Below are 17,357 nucleotides of genomic sequence, written 5' to 3'. Positions count from 1 at the left end.
AGAAAATTATTTTAAAAATATAGGGATGTTTGTGAGGTTGAGTAAATCATGTTGCTGTATTCACACACCCCAATTGAGCATTGTATGAGAAGTTATTTCGTAATGTTGGTTATGTGCTTTAAAATTAACGTTTTTATAGTTGTTTCGCATATAGGTGAGACCTATCCCGAGGGCGAGTGCAGTCACTCGAGGCAAAGGGGTTACGACCCTTCTACATACCAGTGAGTGGGCTTTTGGTTTTCTATATATACCTATATACTTATGTTTTTCCCAGAAAATGAAATGAAACGTTTATATGTTTTAAATGCCATGAATTGCAATTGCATATTTAGCTATGCATTAGTAGTTGCATATATATATATATATATATATATATATATATATGTGTGTGTGTGTGTGTGTGTGTGTTTGGTGTTGTGGACGCACAGGTAAATGCCAGATAAGTTATGGTTTATGTTTATGTTTAGTAGTGAATTGAGATGCATAGAGAGCTCATAACCTGCACCCCCGGTGTTAGTGCTCTCGTCCAGAGTAGGGCACAGTCCTTCACGTGATGTTCACCTCCTGCACCACATGCTCATCTTGGATCCAAGTTAGGTGCACAATCCTGTTGTACAGACCACTTTAGGTGGTTCCGACTCGTAGGTGACCCGCGATTATTCGCCCAATCTTCACGTGATCGTAGCACTTGAGCGTACTTATTTACACCCAGTCTTGTCGTACAGACCACTTTAGGTGGTTCCGACTCGTGTGCAGGTGTAGTTAGTGAGCTGGAGATTTGAGCTCTAGATTCAGCCGTACAGGTCACGTTAAGTGACTCTGGCTGACAGATTACATGGCTTTGATTGACATTACCTGGGTACTTGCATTCTATTTAAAGGCATACGACATGGCATATTTTATGAGCATGTTTTCTATATTATGTGTATATTCTATTTTTCTGGGAAGTATATAGGTTTTACGGCGAGGGGTTAGTACTTTTGTTATTGAAATGATTTTGAAAAGCTTTGTTTTTGCCCACTCACGCTTTCTGTTTTGCGCCCCTCCAGGTTCTAGTTTGGATAGCGCTTTTGGTGGCTCCCCAGAGGATTTCTCGGCATATCTGACAGATTATCACCAGTGTAGGACCACATTTGGGTGTGTTTATTTAGTGTTGTTTCTCCCGGATTGCACTAGGTTTTCCGTGCTCTAAACATTGTTTTTCACACTTATGCACGCACATGTATGTTGTTTACACAGTGTATAGCTTGGTTTTTATTTGTTCATACTTTTATTATTATTTCTTAGCTTCCACAATGTGCACATGCTTATGTCACTTCCATGTGACGGCCAGCATGCCCTGATCTCGGTCGAGGTGTGTCAAATTTAGTATGATCTACATAATTTTTTCTTTAAAAAAAGTATTTAAAAAAATTAGCCTAAATTCACTCTTTAATAATCTGGGGCTAAAAATTTAACCTAGAATAGTTAGAGCAGAAAAACTGTTTTTGGGTTAAAATCTAAATTTTATGGGCTAAAAATTTTAGGTTTTAACCCAAGGGTTAGAGATGATCTTAAAGAATGAATTTAGGCTCATTTTTTTTCAATGTAACTTTAAAAAAAAAATTATGCAAACTATTGTAATTTAATTTTATAAAGAATTTAACCTACAAATATTTAAATTCTGATAAATATTGAAAAATCACTAAACCAACATCATGAAACTCATGAAACACTACGGAACAATATGAAACACATGATAGAGATATATAAAACTTTGAGATAAATATTTTTTTATTATTATTTTAGCTGTTAGATTTAAATTTAGACTATTAGATTTTTTTATTTTTATTTTTTTTTACTGTTGGATTTGATTATATTAGATCTCAGCCATTGAATTTAATGAATTTATAAATAAAAAAAAATGGTGTGGAATGTTAGATCAACCAATGGTCCATTTAATCTAGACTGTAGATGACAAAAAGAGACGTTGGGCTCAACCACAAGGTTAATAAGGGTGAAATTGTAAATAGATGAGTTTGTTAAAAAGGTTGTTATAACAACCCTTGTGATTAGCTAATGATTAGTTAGTCAATGATGTAATTAGTTGGTAGCACAAGTGTGTGTGTGTGTTATCAGTATTTATACCCCAAGGATGTAATCTTATCTGTTAAGAAATGAAATATAACATTTCTATCAAAGGCCGACAACACCCACATGGGTGGGAACCTTGCCTCTTTAAACCTTCGCACGTTAAGCGCGGAGCAGCCCTCCTTTTGCTAGTGCGTCCACGCATAGACGTGGGCCAGCCCATTAACCCAAATTTAAATCTTGATCATAATTTATCCTAATTTTGAGTTTTAACCCATAATTTCATTTTGGTCCACGAGTTTGAGTGTTTCGGGGTTATAGAAGCTAAATTTTGAGACTTACTCAAAGTTGGAGCGGTTCTTACAAAATGAAAAAGGAAAAAAATCATATGGGTTTGAGCACCCCCCACGTCGCCACGTGTAACGAGTCAGAAGGATCCGTTAAAAGTTACAAAAGTTTCCTTGTAGTTGACGTTACTACTGTGCAGTGTACAAAACCGGAATGCCGATGGAAGAGCGCACCAGGTTTCCCTCTTTCTTAATTAACGGCGCGCACCGCGTAACCACCGTAACGCCGTTAAAAAGTAAAAAAAATATCAAAACACAAAAAAACCAACCGGCCGCCAGGCACTCACTCTCTATCCTGTCTCATTGACTCCTCCATCTATCTTCTCCGACGCGTTTTAGGGTTTGTTTTCCTTGTTCGGTTTTGTATCTGAATTTTCAGAAATTTCCCAATTCGTTTCGGTTTTGGAATTCTTATCTCTTTAGGAAAGTTCTCTGCTTTTCGATTTCCTTCCGTTATTAGGGTTTCGGCTATGTCTTTACTGTAAAAACCCTTCCTCTTGCCCTCTTTTCGTAGATTCTAGGGTTTGGGTTCAAGATCCTGCGATCTTTCCAGTGGAATTCTAGGGTTTTCTGATTTTGTGCGAAAGGAATTTTTTTTTTTTTTTTTTTTTTTTTTTTCAATTTCGTTTTGGGGATGCTGAGATGGTGAATTCCGAGGGATTGAGTGCTCCGCTATCGCCTCCTCAGGTGGTGGCGAGGCAGTACGGAGTGACAAAGCCAATATCGACTGCCGGGCCGACGGAAGTCGATATTCAGAGGACATTAGAGTTGGAGAAGGTTTGTGCTATCGAATTTTGATTTGGAAATATTGATTATTTTTTGGTTCTTAATGTTCTGGTTGTGAAAGTTTTTGTTTCGGGGTGTTTGAAGTTTTTGGTTGAAGCTGGGCTTTATGAAACCAAAGAAGGAGTTGCCAAGAGAGAGGAGGTTCTTCGGCGTATCGAGCAGGTGATTATTCTTTGTTTTTAAATTTCCATAAGAGAGTTTTTGGTTGTGTGTGCGCTAATGAACACTTAATACAGTTTTAGTATTGTAGACTTGTTGAGTCACTAAAATCCAAAGATAGAGTGATCAGGAAGTTATGGTTTAGGACAGTAATTATTTACTATTAATTTGATAATTGTTTTGATGCCTACCCATCTTCCAAAACTTTCAGTCAGAATCTATCATGCAGAATATAAATCTCTCTCGGTTGATTGCCTTCTTTTGTTTGTGCTAATTGTAGGTGTTATTGATTTTGCTATTAACAAACTTGTGTTTGTCTTATTTATTCCATGTTGCCTAATTTTGGGGTTTAATTGCTGGGTAATGCTAGGGAGACCAACTATTTAGACCAAATTTTGTAAATATATGACTTGGTTGTTGATGATTGGATTGTTACTTAAGTGTTGATTAACGTGCTTATTTCCTTTTGGTGACACATCACATGGTTTACAAATTTGGTCTAAAAAATTGTTCTTCCTATCATTACTCTTAATTGCCACTTGTAATTACAATTATGCGCTGGTAGGGTGTTTATATCTCATGGGTTTGGATGTGTAATTATATTTTGTGTCATACTGGAACATTGAATAGGTTTTCTGAGGTTTAGAATAAGAACATCTAGAAGACTGAAAAGGGTGAAAATATTCTACACTTCACTAATGGCAATGATCCTGTATTAGTGTATGATGTCAAAGACTCAGAGTAAAAAGTTGCAGACATATGGTTATAGAGGTAAAGTTAGAGTACGTGTCTTGTATAAATTATAGTATCCCCTTAAAACTATATGACTAATAAAGTAGCAAAAGCTAACTTGTGATGCATGACCAGGATGATAGCCTGTACAAGCAACTATTTTTGTTACAGAAAACATTTTGATCCTGTCCGTTGGAATAAAATTCATGGTTTTGGGTTTAATGTGTTTCTGATCAAAAGCCATGCTTTTGATATATCAGCCTTATGAGATCTGTGATTAATGTATATGTTAATCGGCATTGATATTTTGTTTTTGTTCCTTTTATAATAATCTATTTAGTTTCAGTGATTTGTCATTTTCAACTTTCCCATCCCATCTTCTGATTGTTAGATTGTCAAAGATTGGGTGAAGCAACTTACTCGCTTGAGAGGATACACAGATCAAATGGTTGAGGACGCTAATGCTCGTATTTTTACATTTGGGTCCTATAGGCTCAGGGTAAGTGTGGTCACTCTTGATTTTGTTTTCAGATTTCGATTTGTGGTCTGAATTGGTTTGTGAGAGAGGGAAACAAGACTTTGAAATACAAAATGTCTTTAGTTGTTGCTCCATCAACTTTTTACTAATTTGTTATTTTTCTTAGCCAATGATATTGGTTTTGCTTGTTCGGATTTTACTTGTATACTGTTACTTTTTATGTAGGTGCATGGTCCTGGGGCTGACATAGACACGTTATGTGTTGGGCCATCCTATGTCAATCGAGAGGTAAGTATTGATGTGAAGCAGTTTTTCCTTGGAGTTCTGAGTCTTGTCATTGTTCACTCTATAACTGTATGTTTATTTAGTACTGTTATGTCATATTCAGGAAGACTTCTTCTTTGTATTGCACAACATTCTTGCTGAGATGGAAGAGGTGACCGAGCTGCAACCAGTTCCAGATGCTCATGTCCCTGTAATGAAATTTAAGTTTGACGGAATATCGATCGACCTCCTTTATGCTAGTATTTCTCTCTTGGTTGTACCAGAAGTAAGTGCTGAACACTTGTTGATGAACTTACTTGAAAAAACCCAAGTATTATGGAAATGGAAGTGCAACACTTTATTTTTTCTGAAGTTGACGTGCTATTTTGTGTATGACATGGTTTAGGGGTTCTCTCTCCTCTCTCTATGTTGTCTTTCTGTTATTTTTTTGATGTGCTATACGGGTTGGCCACAGGCTTTGACTGCGTAGCTGTCAAGGATAGATTAATTTGTTTTCGTGCTCACCATCTATATGTTCGCTGTTTCTATTTAAGAGGACTCTGCTGTTTATAGAACAATATAATAAAACATTCTTTACGTGTAATTCAAGAGAAATATAAGTGTTCAGTTAGCTATCTGAACAAATAAGCTTAGCGTATAAAATTCCCTTACGGTGATCATAGAAAAACAGGTTTTGTACATTACCAGGTTTTGCTTAGCTAATTTTCAATTTATCGAGATGTATTACATTTTAGAATGTTTTTAATTTATCATGTTAATTGCATTTTTTTGTAACCTTGGCATTTGTCCTCTTCATCATTTTGCGTAATCGATCTAGGGGTCTTTTTTATTAAACAGGACCTGGACATATCTGATGTATCTTTGTTGTACAATATCGATTGTATCTTTGTTGTACAATATCGATGAGCCTACTGTTCGAAGTCTTAATGGCTGCAGGGTAGCTGATCAAATTTTAAAGCTTGTTCCAAATGTTGAGGTGAAATGCTTCCTATGATTGGGTTTAATTTGTCTGCTGATTGCCATTTTTTATTTTATGAAAACATATATGTACTGATTTATATTGAACCTCTCATGTGGTATTTTTTGGTTGTAGCATTTTTGCACAACACTCAGATGCTTGAAATTTTGGGCAAAAAGACGCGGTGTTTATTCCAATGTGAGTACCTCCTCACTTTAGAAGTTATTCTGTTTTTTATTTTTGATTTTTCGACATTTAAGCCAACTGCGTGCTGTATGAAAACATTTATTTTCAGGTTACTGGATTTCTTGGCGGAGTAAACTGGGCTCTTCTTGTTGCCCGGGTTTGCCAACTTTATCCCAATGCAGTTCCCAGCATGCTGGTTTCTCGGTTCTTTAGGGTATATACGCAGTGGCGGTGGCCAAATCCTGTCATGTTGTGTCCCATTGAAGAGGATGAACTTGGCTTTTCTGTTTGGGACCCTCGCAGAAATCCTCGTGACCGGACTCATCATATGCCAATTATAACTCCTGCGTACCCTTGTATGAATTCTAGCTATAATGTTTCACAAAGTACTCTGCGTGTTATGGTCGAGCAGTTCCGTTACGGAAACAAGACCTGTGAGGTTTGTACTTGTTCTGTTCTCTTGCCCGCCTGTTTCATTTAGTTTTGTGGTATGTGTTATTTAGCTTGCTTTGCCTGGCTGACTATTTTATCCTTTCTTCTTTTCATTTTTTAAATCCAGGAAGTGGAATTGAATAGAGCTCAATGGTGTGCATTGTTTGAGCCGTACATGTTCTTTGAAAGCTACAAAAACTATCTCCAGGTTGACATAATTGCTGCTGATGTTGATGACTTGCGTGCTTGGAAAGGCTGGGTGGAATCTCGACTGAGGCAACTAACTCTAATGGTAATAACCATATCTTCATTTTTTTCTTCTCTTAAAAATAGAAATGTTAGTATATTGTTCCCTCATGTTTTGGTGTGTTTTTTATATTTGCAGATTGAAAGGGATACTTTAGGGATGTTACAGTGCCATCCTTGTCCACATGAGTATGTTGATACGAATAAAGAATGTGCACATCGTGCATTTTTTATGGGTTTGCAGAGGAAACAGGGTGAAAAGGTTCAGGGTCAGCAGTTTGATATACGAGGGACTGTTGATGGGTTCAGGCATTCCATTAATATGTACATGTTTTGGAAACCAGGGATGGAAATTCATGTATCTCATGTTCGTAGAAGGCAACTTCCTCCTTATGTGTATCTTGATGGTTGTAAACGACCTCGACAATCCAGAGTTATGGCCCAGCAGCAGGCTGATGATGGTGAAGTTTGTGGGAGTGGTTCTAGTGAGAGACACCTGAAGAGGAAGGATCTTGATGGGGTGGAGGTGAATCAAGATACTCCACCGCAGAAACGGCAATCTACTAGCCCTCTGCCCCATGGTTCAGTTTCTCCTGTAATTATCAATTACAAGGCAAGCAGTGCATCTCCAGAGCCTTCGGATAAAGGTTTTAGCATGGAAGTAGTAGAGTCAAATAAAAGAACATTGTCTGGTGAAATGGAGCCTGGATATGCCTCCAATTCCAGTACTATTACAAATGTTTCAAGCAAGGGCAGTTGTGATGATGCTGGATTTGGATCAGTGGCTGGTAGCTGTGAGGGGAACACTAGGAGCGTCGAGGGAAGCAGTGTTGGGAGTAACAACCCAGGATATTTGCTGGGTGATGTGTGTGAGGCAGACTCCGAAGCTCTTTCGGATAGTGGATGCGTAAATGGAAACCTACGGTAAAATGAATCCCATGAAGCATTAGAGGTTTTGGATATAAGTTCCTTTACTTTGACTAAGTTTTCTGGTGAATCATTTTAATTATCTGGTTGCTTTCTTCTACAACGTATTATTATGCTAGTTGGATGTCGTCTTAATTTTGTTCAGTTTAACTCAGAGATTCTATGACCAAATGCACCAATGTCATAAAAGTAGCAACATCTGAGGTATCTTCAAACACTAGTGCAAGTCCTGCCAGGATCTGCGTTGGTCCTCATTTATGTTGTGCATGTTTAAACATTGGACATTTGGGAATACCCTGCACCATAACTAGCTTGTTTTCATTTTTCTTAAGATCCTCTTATCTCGGAGCTTTAGTTTGCGCTGACCAATCTATCTAATTTCTTTTCATCTTTTTTTATTTTGTTTTTTTGTTTTGCGTTTAGTAAAAAGGTGAATGCTGCATTTGGGATGGTTGGTACTCAATTCCAACGAGGGATAACTCAGAACAAATAACAGGGTTGGGGCATGTGTATTGAACTTCTACATATAATTTTCTTGATTATTTTGAAGTATTGTTTATCTTTATGCTTCGCCTTTTGCTGTGGTGATAACAGGTTGAGCCTAACATCGATGGCCTGAGCATGTTGGATCTTTGTGGATTTTTCTGAAATTAAGGGGCTTCAATTAATGAGAGAGGACGGAAGCCAGCAGCTCGGGTAAGTGTTCTTTTTATTGCTGGCTTTCATTTCGTTCTTTTCCAGGCCTGCTCGTCTATACAACCTTGCGGACAAAACCAAGAGATTCGAACGGGAAGTTTGTCTTTTTGTACAATTTACTTCTTTAGCATTTGTGAATTATGCTCATCTGCTCAACTTTTGAGCTTTGGAAGAGTCTTAAGAGAATTTATTCAGGTGCTCGCTGAACTTCTGCAGATAGGCATTAGTTTTTTACTTTTAGTCGCCTGGGCGGGTGTGGCCAAGGGTTTTTACACTTAGTAGGTACTCTGGATCTAGGAAAAAAAAAAACCAAAAAAATTGAAAAAGGAAAAAAAGTTCGTAGTGTTCTTTTCGCAACCTTGGTGGGGATTGCTTTGGCTATGTAAGGTGTTCAATGTGCAATGGTCGTTGGGGTTTGTCTGATCTTCAATATTTGTACATTCGATACTATGTAATGAATATTGAAAATGTCTCCGTCTCCATGGCGCGTTATATTGTGTTTATTCGTACGACTGTTTTATTAATCCTTCCAAAATGAGAAAACAGTACAGTTTACGCCATTGTAATGCGTTGTAGTAAAGACGCCATACATATTTCACTGAGAAAATTGTGAACTCATTCATAGCAGTCTTACGACCTGATCAATTAAAGCTACGATTTAACCATCGTAGATTCATAACCAACGAGGAGGTCGACTAGATTTGTGGAATTTGAGTTTTTTAATTGGGATTGTTCAAATGTTTGGTGGAATTTCCCATTTGACATAGAGGTGTTGACAAGAAGGTTGGATTTTGGTTATTTATCTCCCAACAAATGACGAACTTGAACGCTGTATTGTTTGGTCATTCATCGCAATAAAATGGGTCCAACTCCGTTCAAGTAGTTCATGAGGATCCTTGAAAAAGTTTAAGTTGTCACCAGTAAGTATGGAGTGATAAAGTTGTAGCTTATCGCGAAGTATTGCAATCATATCCATTGATGTCTGATTGCCGGTTTGATCATTTTATTGATTTGATATGTTGAACGTGAGACCCTGTATAGATCAGCGAGTCATATTAATTGGGTCATTTTGACATAAAAATCTCATCAATTCAATGGGGAGTAGACGTTCAAAGAAGGAAAATTTATAAATTGATATAATTTCAAAACCTAAGAGTGCAACCACTTAGTATTACGGTGTAGTGATATTTCTTTTCGCTTGTAAGTGAGAGGTCTTAAGTTCGATTCTCGTCAAAGGCGAATTTGAACCACATTATTGCTAGTTCATTGTGGCTAAATCCACCTATTCTCCATTTAATGTAAATAATATCGATTGTTCAAAAAAACAAAAAAAAAAACAAACCTAAGGGTGAAATATGAAAAATTAGATCATGTCCCAAACGTCATCAGAAAACATGTAGTAAAGTATATAGACTTCTAATAGAAAAGTTCAAGGAGAAAATCGAAAGCTAGATAAAAATTCAAGGGATAAATCAACAGTTTACTAAAAAATTAATAATAATTTAAATAAGTCCCAAATTACTTTTAACTTGTATAACCCAAGTTCTATCTTTCTTCTTCACGTCTTAGAACCATACTCACCCTTCTAGAACAAAACTCTAACTAATAAAACTACAAACACATTAATTGAAAAAAATATTATTCTTACGAATGGAACATGTTTTTATTTTATTTTATTGTTTTAGTGATTTCAATGACACCGACATGCCTATAGCTACGTTATGAATGATATCCATTAAAAAAGTATGACTGATGATGAGAATCACACACCTAATAAACCTTAGTCATATCTGATCAAAGGATCCCTAGATCAGATATCATGTCTGCTATATTTTTTCTGCATTATAATTTATTTAATTTTAGAAGCAGCGTAATTGCCTAATCTCTTCCTCTAATTCAATGATTTAACAATCAATACATTCCCTTGATTCGACCATATGAAAAGAAGAGGATTCATCATCATCCAATGTCACTGCTGCTACTATATATCAAGCTCTACGTTCCTATGGCTGCCATATTTGTTTCGTTTTTTTGGTTTTTTTAGCTTCCTCATCTTCCTCATCCACTACTGCGAAAATCATTTTTCTCATCTACTGACGTTGAATACCCACAACCTTCCACCTATTTCCATGGAGCAAATAGGATCACAAAATTGAAAGGATAGAGAAATATGAAGGGATAAACACATGCAAATAGAATCAAATATTTGTTCTCAACACATCGTTCAAATATCGATGGATGTAGGATGATAGTATTTAGAATCATATGAAGGCATAGAGAATAGAAGAGATCCGGATTCACTGCCTCTGGAAACTATCAGACTAAAAGTGTATTCGAATCACTTTAATAGAGAAATTGGCAAATTTCCAAAATCACACTAGCTTCAGCATCACACCGAAGGTGTCTAGGATGACCTTATTTATTTGCACCTCAGATTTGAAGAGCATGAGGTTATGTAGAAAATGTAAGGTGTATGGTGTGAGTGTGGGGTATGAGAGCATTATAAGAAAGTATTTGGTATGTATTAAGATAAACATTAATTAAAAAAACAAATATGGGGTCTATGTATGTGGGGTGTATTGAATAATATGTGGGTTTTAATATAACAAACCTAGATTTTTCTTTCTATTATTTATAAATTTGGGTTTTTCAGAGTTAGACCCTTGTAACTATTGCTTCTTAAACATAAACATCTAAATAAAACCCATGATTCAAGCTTGTTGACATGTGGGAAAATAAGTAACCCATTATTATAATTATTTACAACTTATGCCACCATACGTTGATTATGTTAATGAATCTTTTATTATCTACAATAATGATGAATTTTGTTGAGTATTAATAGGTATGATTTCAAGTTTTTCTTTCTCCCCGTGAAATCCTTTTTATTATTATTATTATTATTTATCCATCTAGCTTTTTTATTTGGCGTTTACCTACATGTATCTATTCTATAACTACGAAATAAATTCTATGGATAATAGCTGACACATCCCGATCGAGATCAGGGCATGCTGGCCGTCACGTGGAAGTGACGTAACCATGTGCACAGTACAGAAGCTAATAAAATAATAGTAAATTAGTACGAATAAAATAAAATCCAACTTCACACAAAGTAAAAACATACATGTGCAAGCGTAAGTGTGAAACAAAGTTCAGAGCACGAAGACCTAATGCAGTCTGAGAGAAAACGACACTACAAAAGCACACCCGAAGGTGGTCCTACACTGGAATTAATCTGTCAGATATGCCGGGGAAATCCTTAGGGAAGCCACCAAAAGTGCTAACCAACTAGAACCTGGAGGAGCGCAAAACAAAAAGTGTGAGTGGGCGAAAACAAAGCTTTTCAAAAACCATTTCATAAACAAGATTCTAACCCCTCGCCGTAAAACATGTATACTTCCCAAAAAAATAGAATATACATATATATAAATCATGCTCCGAAATATGTCATGTCAAATGTCTCTAAATAGAATGCAAGTGCTCAGGAACGTCAAATCAATGCCATGTAATCTGTCGGCCGGAGTCACCTAACGTGACTTGTACGGCTGAATCTAGAGCTCAAATCTCCATCTCACTAACTATACCTGCACACAAATCGGAACCACCTAAAGTGGTTTGTACGACAAGCCTGGGTGTAATATAAATACGCTCAAGTGCTACGATCATGTGAAGGCTGGGCGAATAATCGCAGGTCACCTACGAGTCGGAACCACCTAAAGTGATCTGTACAACAAGACTGTGCACCTAACTTGGATCCAAGATGAGCGTGTGGTGCGGGAGGTGAACATCACGTGAAGGACTTTGCCCAACTCTGGGCGGGAGCACTAACACCGGGGGTGCAGGTTATGAGCTCTCTATGCATCTCAAATCACTACTGAACGTAAACATAAATCATAACTCACCTGGCACTTACCTGTGCGTCCGCAACACCAAACATATATAAACATATGCGACTCATAATGCGTAAATAAATGGCAAACTATAGGCATGGCATACAAACGTATAATGTTTCAAATAAATTTCTGAGAAAAACGTAAGTATATAGGTATATACGGAAAACCAAAAGTCCACTCACTGGTATGTAGAAGGGTCGTAACCCCCTTGCCTCGAGTGACCGCGCTTGTCCTCGGGATAGGTCTCACCTATATGCGAAACAACTATAAAAAGTTAATTTTAAAACACATAACCAACCTTAAAAAATAACTTCTCATACAATGCTCAAATGGGGTGTATGAATACACCAACGTGATCTACTCAACCTTAGGAATATCCCCATATTTTTAGAAAAAAATTTCACCGTCGCATGCGCCCCCACGTGCCGGCCAAGGCCACACGAGCCGGCCACGCGCAGGCACGTGCCTGGCACACAGACGGCGTCAGTTAACGCCGTCAGGAATATTCCGTTAACTTTAACGAATTCCGTTAACGCCGTTAGGAATATTCCGTCATCTTCTCCAGCGAGGCTCCGGCGCCATCGCTGGCGCCGGAAAATCGTAAAAATTTCAAAACTTTGTACCTTCTTCGTTTTTCAACCAAATTTCACAAAATTGGTACCAAAATGAAGCTTACAACGAGAGGAACAAATCCGTACCACTTTCAAGTGCTAAAACACACGGAATCTCGCCGAGAAAACACCACCAACTCCGGCCAACCTTGTAACTCACGATCCCGACGTCTAAAATCTTCAAACGAACCACCCCGAGCCTCCTAAGAACCTCACCAAGCTTCTTACAAGCTTGAAATTTCCAAAAATACAAGAATTAACGTGTGCATGAACAATTACAAAATCGGGTATCTTGAGTTCGACGTAAAAACGAAGGTATCCTTACTTGAAATGGGTATGGTTGAACTTCTACGGACCTCACGAGCATGAATATATACTTTTTTTCCTCGATCTGTGAAGATTTGGAGGGTTTTGGGGTGTGTCCGTACAAATGGGATAGGAAATGGGGGAGAGAGGGAACTCGGGACAAGGGTGCAGGGCAAGGAAAAAGTGAGGGGGTGTGGGAGAGTGTGTGTGGTCCACAACCTGCCAACAATAATCCAAAAACAACCACACAACGAAAAATCACACTAAGGGCAAAATCGTCATTTCACCCTTACAGTTCGAAAATTCCGGAACGGGCTGTCACAACCTACCCACCTTATTAGAATTTCGTCCCGAAATTCAAAACAACCATACAACAACCCCTAGTGATCAAAGAACAACCGAGGATACAAATATCTCATCCGATCTTCAATTTCACAAGTAGCTTCCTCCACATAATGATTCCTCCACAAAACTTTCACCAAGTTCACTGTCTTGTTCCTCAGAACCTTTTCCTTCCAATCTAGAAACGTCACTGGTTCCTCATCATAAGTCAAATCCGGATTGATTTCCAAGGGTTGATGAGGTATCACATGAGACGGATCAATAACATAATGTCGAAGCATGGACACGTGAAAAACGTTATGTACTCTAGCTAACTTTGGAGGCAACTCCAGCCTGTAAGCTACCTCGCCCACTCGCTCAGTGACCATGTACGGTCCGATATACCTGGGACTCAACTTACCTTTCTTTCCAAACCGTACAACACCTCTCCATGGTGAAAGCTTCAGAAATACCCAATCGCCAACCTCATACACTCTGTCAGTAGCATGCCGATCTGCTAAAATCTTCTGCCTATCTTGGGCCGCCTTCAGGTTGGACTTAATTACCTGAACATTTTGAGTAGTCTCCTCAACAATCTCCGGGCCTACCAAAACTCTTTCTCCGACCTCTGACCAACACAACGGTGTGCGACAAGATCTACCATACAATGCCTCAAATGGTGCCATGTCGATACTCGAATGAAAGCTGTTGTTGTAGGTAAATTCCATTAAAACCAACCGCTTGTGCTAAGCATCACCAAACTGTAACACCGAAGCTCGCAACATATCCTCCAAAGTCTGAATGGTTCTCTCTGACTGTCCATTCGTCTGAGGATGATATGCCGTACTATAATATAGTCTCGTACCCAAAGCTTCCTGAAACGCCACCCAAAATTTAGATGTAAATATTGGATCACGATCCGAGACAATACTCACAGGGATACCATGGTACTTCACGATCTTCGAGATGAACTCAGTTAATCGACCCAAAGAATACTTCTCCCTCACTGGAATGAAATGTGCTGACTTAGTAAGCCGATCAACAATCACCCAAATGCCATCAAAACCATTATGTGTACGCGGAAGCTTGTACACAAAATCCATAGTAATGTTTTCCCATTTCCACTCTGGAACGGAAAGCGGCTGCAACAACCCAAACGGCTTCTTCCTCTCCGCCTTAACTTGCTGACAAATGGCACACCTACTCACATACGTAGCTAACTCCATCTTCATACTTGGCCAATAATAAAATGGTCGAATGGTATGATATATTTTAGTAGCTCCTGGATGCATAGCATAAGTCGAGATATGTGCTTCATCAAGAATTGCTTTCTTTAAATCCAAATTGTTAGGTACAAACATCATACCCTCCTGCATCAGCATGCCATCCGAATCACGAACTTTGAGGTCTCTCATCCTCCCTCGATCTCAAGCTTGGATCAATTCTTGAGTTTCCCTATCAACTACCTGAGCTTCAAGCACCCGATCGACTAAAATTGGTCTAATTTGAAAATTAGCAAGTAAAGCCACCTCTCGATCTTCTGCCTCCAACCTAACTCCCGTAGATCGTAAGTCTGCCAGAAGAGGAATGCGACTAGCGTACAACGTATTGATACGGCCCTGAGACTTCCTGCTAAGTGCATCAGCCACAACGTTTGCACGACCAGGGTGATAATCAATCGTGCAGTCATAATCATTGAGCAACTCCATCCACCTCCGCTGATGAAGATTAAGATCTTTCTGCGTAAAAAGATACTGAAGACTCTTATGATCTGTAAAGATCTTACATTTCTCTCCATAAAGGTAGTGTCTCCACAATTTCAACGCAAAGATAATGGCGGCTAACTCCAAGTCATGTGTAGGGTAATTCAACTCATGAAGTTTCAGTTGTCGTGAAGCATAAGCAATTACCCTACCATGCCGCATCAACACACATCCTAGACCATTCAAAGAAGCATCACTATAAACCTCGAAATCACCACTATTGTCCGGGAACGCCAAAACAGGTGCATGAGTGAGACAATACTTCAACTGCTGAAAACTCTGCTCACACTTATCATCCCACTGAAATTTAACGTCTTTTCTTGTTAATCTCGTCAATGGTAAGGCAATCACAGAAAAATCCTTAACAAACCGTCGATAATACCCTGCTAAACCAAGGAAACTCCTCACCTCAGTGACGGTTCGCGGTTGCTCCCATTTCTCCACAGGCGCCACCTTTTGAGGATCCACCAAAATACCCTGAGCTGAAATGACGTGCCCCAAAAATGCAACTTGGTCTAACCAAAACTGGCACTTGCTAAACTTAGCATACAACTGGTGCTCCCTCAACCTTTTCAACACCAAGGTAAGATGTCGAACATGCTCCGCTTTAGATCTAAAATACACCAGAATGTCGTCGATGAAAACAATAGCAAACCTATCCAAATATGGCTAGAACACCTAGTTCATCAAATCCATAAAAGTAGCTGGTGCATTCGTCAGTCCAAATGGCATAACCAGGAACTCGTAATGACCATAACGAGTCCTGAACGCCGTCTTAGGAACATCATCCCTACTAATCTTCAGCTGATAATATCCACACCTCAAATTAATCTTGGAGAATACACAAGCACCTCGAAACTGATCAAATAAATCATCAATATGCGGCAACGGATAACGGTTTTTAATTGTCACCCGATTCAATTGTCTATAATCAATACATAGCCTCAAAGTTCCGTCTTTCTTTCTCACAAACAACACTGGAGCTCCCCAAGGTGAATTACTAGGCTGAATAAAACCCTTACCCACTAATTCCTGCAACTAAACTTTCAATTCCCTCAACTCAGCGGGAGCTATATGATAAGGAATCAAGGAAATAGGATTAGTACCTGGAAGCAACTCAATGATGAACTCCATGTATCGGTCTGGCGGTAAACCAGGTAAATCCTCAGGAAAAACATCGGGAAAATGTTTGACTACCCTCACATCTCCTACTCTACTAGGAGCAACCTCATCCAACACTACATGAGCTAAGTACCCCTTGCAACCTGTAAATAACAACCTTTTCACTCGCACGGCCGAAATAACATCATGTCTCACCCCACTTTGCTCGCCCACAAAAGTAACCACAGGTAGTCCAGGACGATGGAACGTAACTATTTTCCCGTAATAATCAATATTGGCACGATTGAAATGCAACCAATCGGTGCCCAGAATCACATCAAAGTCAACAATATCCAACGGGATAAGATCAGCTGGCATAACATCCTCCACTATCACTGGACATCCTGGGTACACACGATCTACAATACATCTCTCCCCTCTAGGCATAGCTAACTCTAAATCATACACTAGAGGTGTGGGGTGAGGTTGCGTCACTTGAGCAAATGTATGAGAAATCACATAATGTGTAGCATCACAATCAATTAATACTCTAGCAAAATAACCAAGGATATTTAACGTACCCATGATCAAATCTGGATTGTTTTGAGCGTCCTGCAGAGAAATATTATGAATACACCCCTGGGTCTGCTGTCGTCTACCTCGACCTCTGCTCATCTGGCCACCACGACTCTGAGTGCCACGCCCCTGACTGGGCTAACCAGACTGCCTCGAAGACCCCGCACTACTCGTAGCAATCTCCCCCTGCTGAATTTGTCTTCCCTGAAACCACTGAGATCCGCCCGCTGGAACTGGAGGATTCGGCATATAGCCACCAGAATACTGGGGATAACCACCCTGAGAATATGGGTCCTGGGGATATTGATACTGTCCCAGGGCATAAGGAACAACATTGCCCTGATAGTAATAGGCACCACCTCGACCTGTCTGCCCATAATTACCAGGACCAGGAATCTGCTGGATCGGTACAGGTGGTGGCAAGAAAGTCTGCTGAGGCTTCTGCTGACTCTGGAGACAATTTGCAGCCCGATGTCCCATT

At 39.0% G+C, this 17,357-nt stretch overlaps 1 long non-coding RNA gene and 1 pseudogene across 1 annotated transcript; one reads left to right on the top strand and one right to left on the bottom strand.

Annotated features, from left to right (window-relative positions):
• Positions 1 to 2,588: 2,588 nt before the first annotated feature.
• LOC137707879 (nuclear poly(A) polymerase 4-like) lies at positions 2,589 to 8,732 on the top strand (annotated as a pseudogene).
• Positions 8,733 to 11,390: 2,658 nt separating this feature from the next.
• Positions 11,391 to 17,087, bottom strand: LOC137707880 (uncharacterized). The gene is made up of 3 exons (XR_011064745.1): positions 16,882 to 17,087; positions 12,381 to 12,447; positions 11,391 to 11,600 (listed from the first exon to the last, which is right to left on the bottom strand). It is a non-coding gene; the product is annotated as an uncharacterized lncRNA (long non-coding RNA).
• Between the last annotated feature and the right edge of the window lie 270 nt (positions 17,088 to 17,357).

The sequence above is a fragment of the Pyrus communis genome, chromosome 11 (assembly GCF_963583255.1).
Source record: "Pyrus communis chromosome 11, drPyrComm1.1, whole genome shotgun sequence".
In the NCBI taxonomy this organism is placed as follows: domain Eukaryota; kingdom Viridiplantae; phylum Streptophyta; class Magnoliopsida; order Rosales; family Rosaceae; genus Pyrus; species Pyrus communis.
The sequence above is the reverse complement of the archived record's forward strand: the minus strand, read 5'-3'. Positions and strand labels throughout refer to the sequence as shown.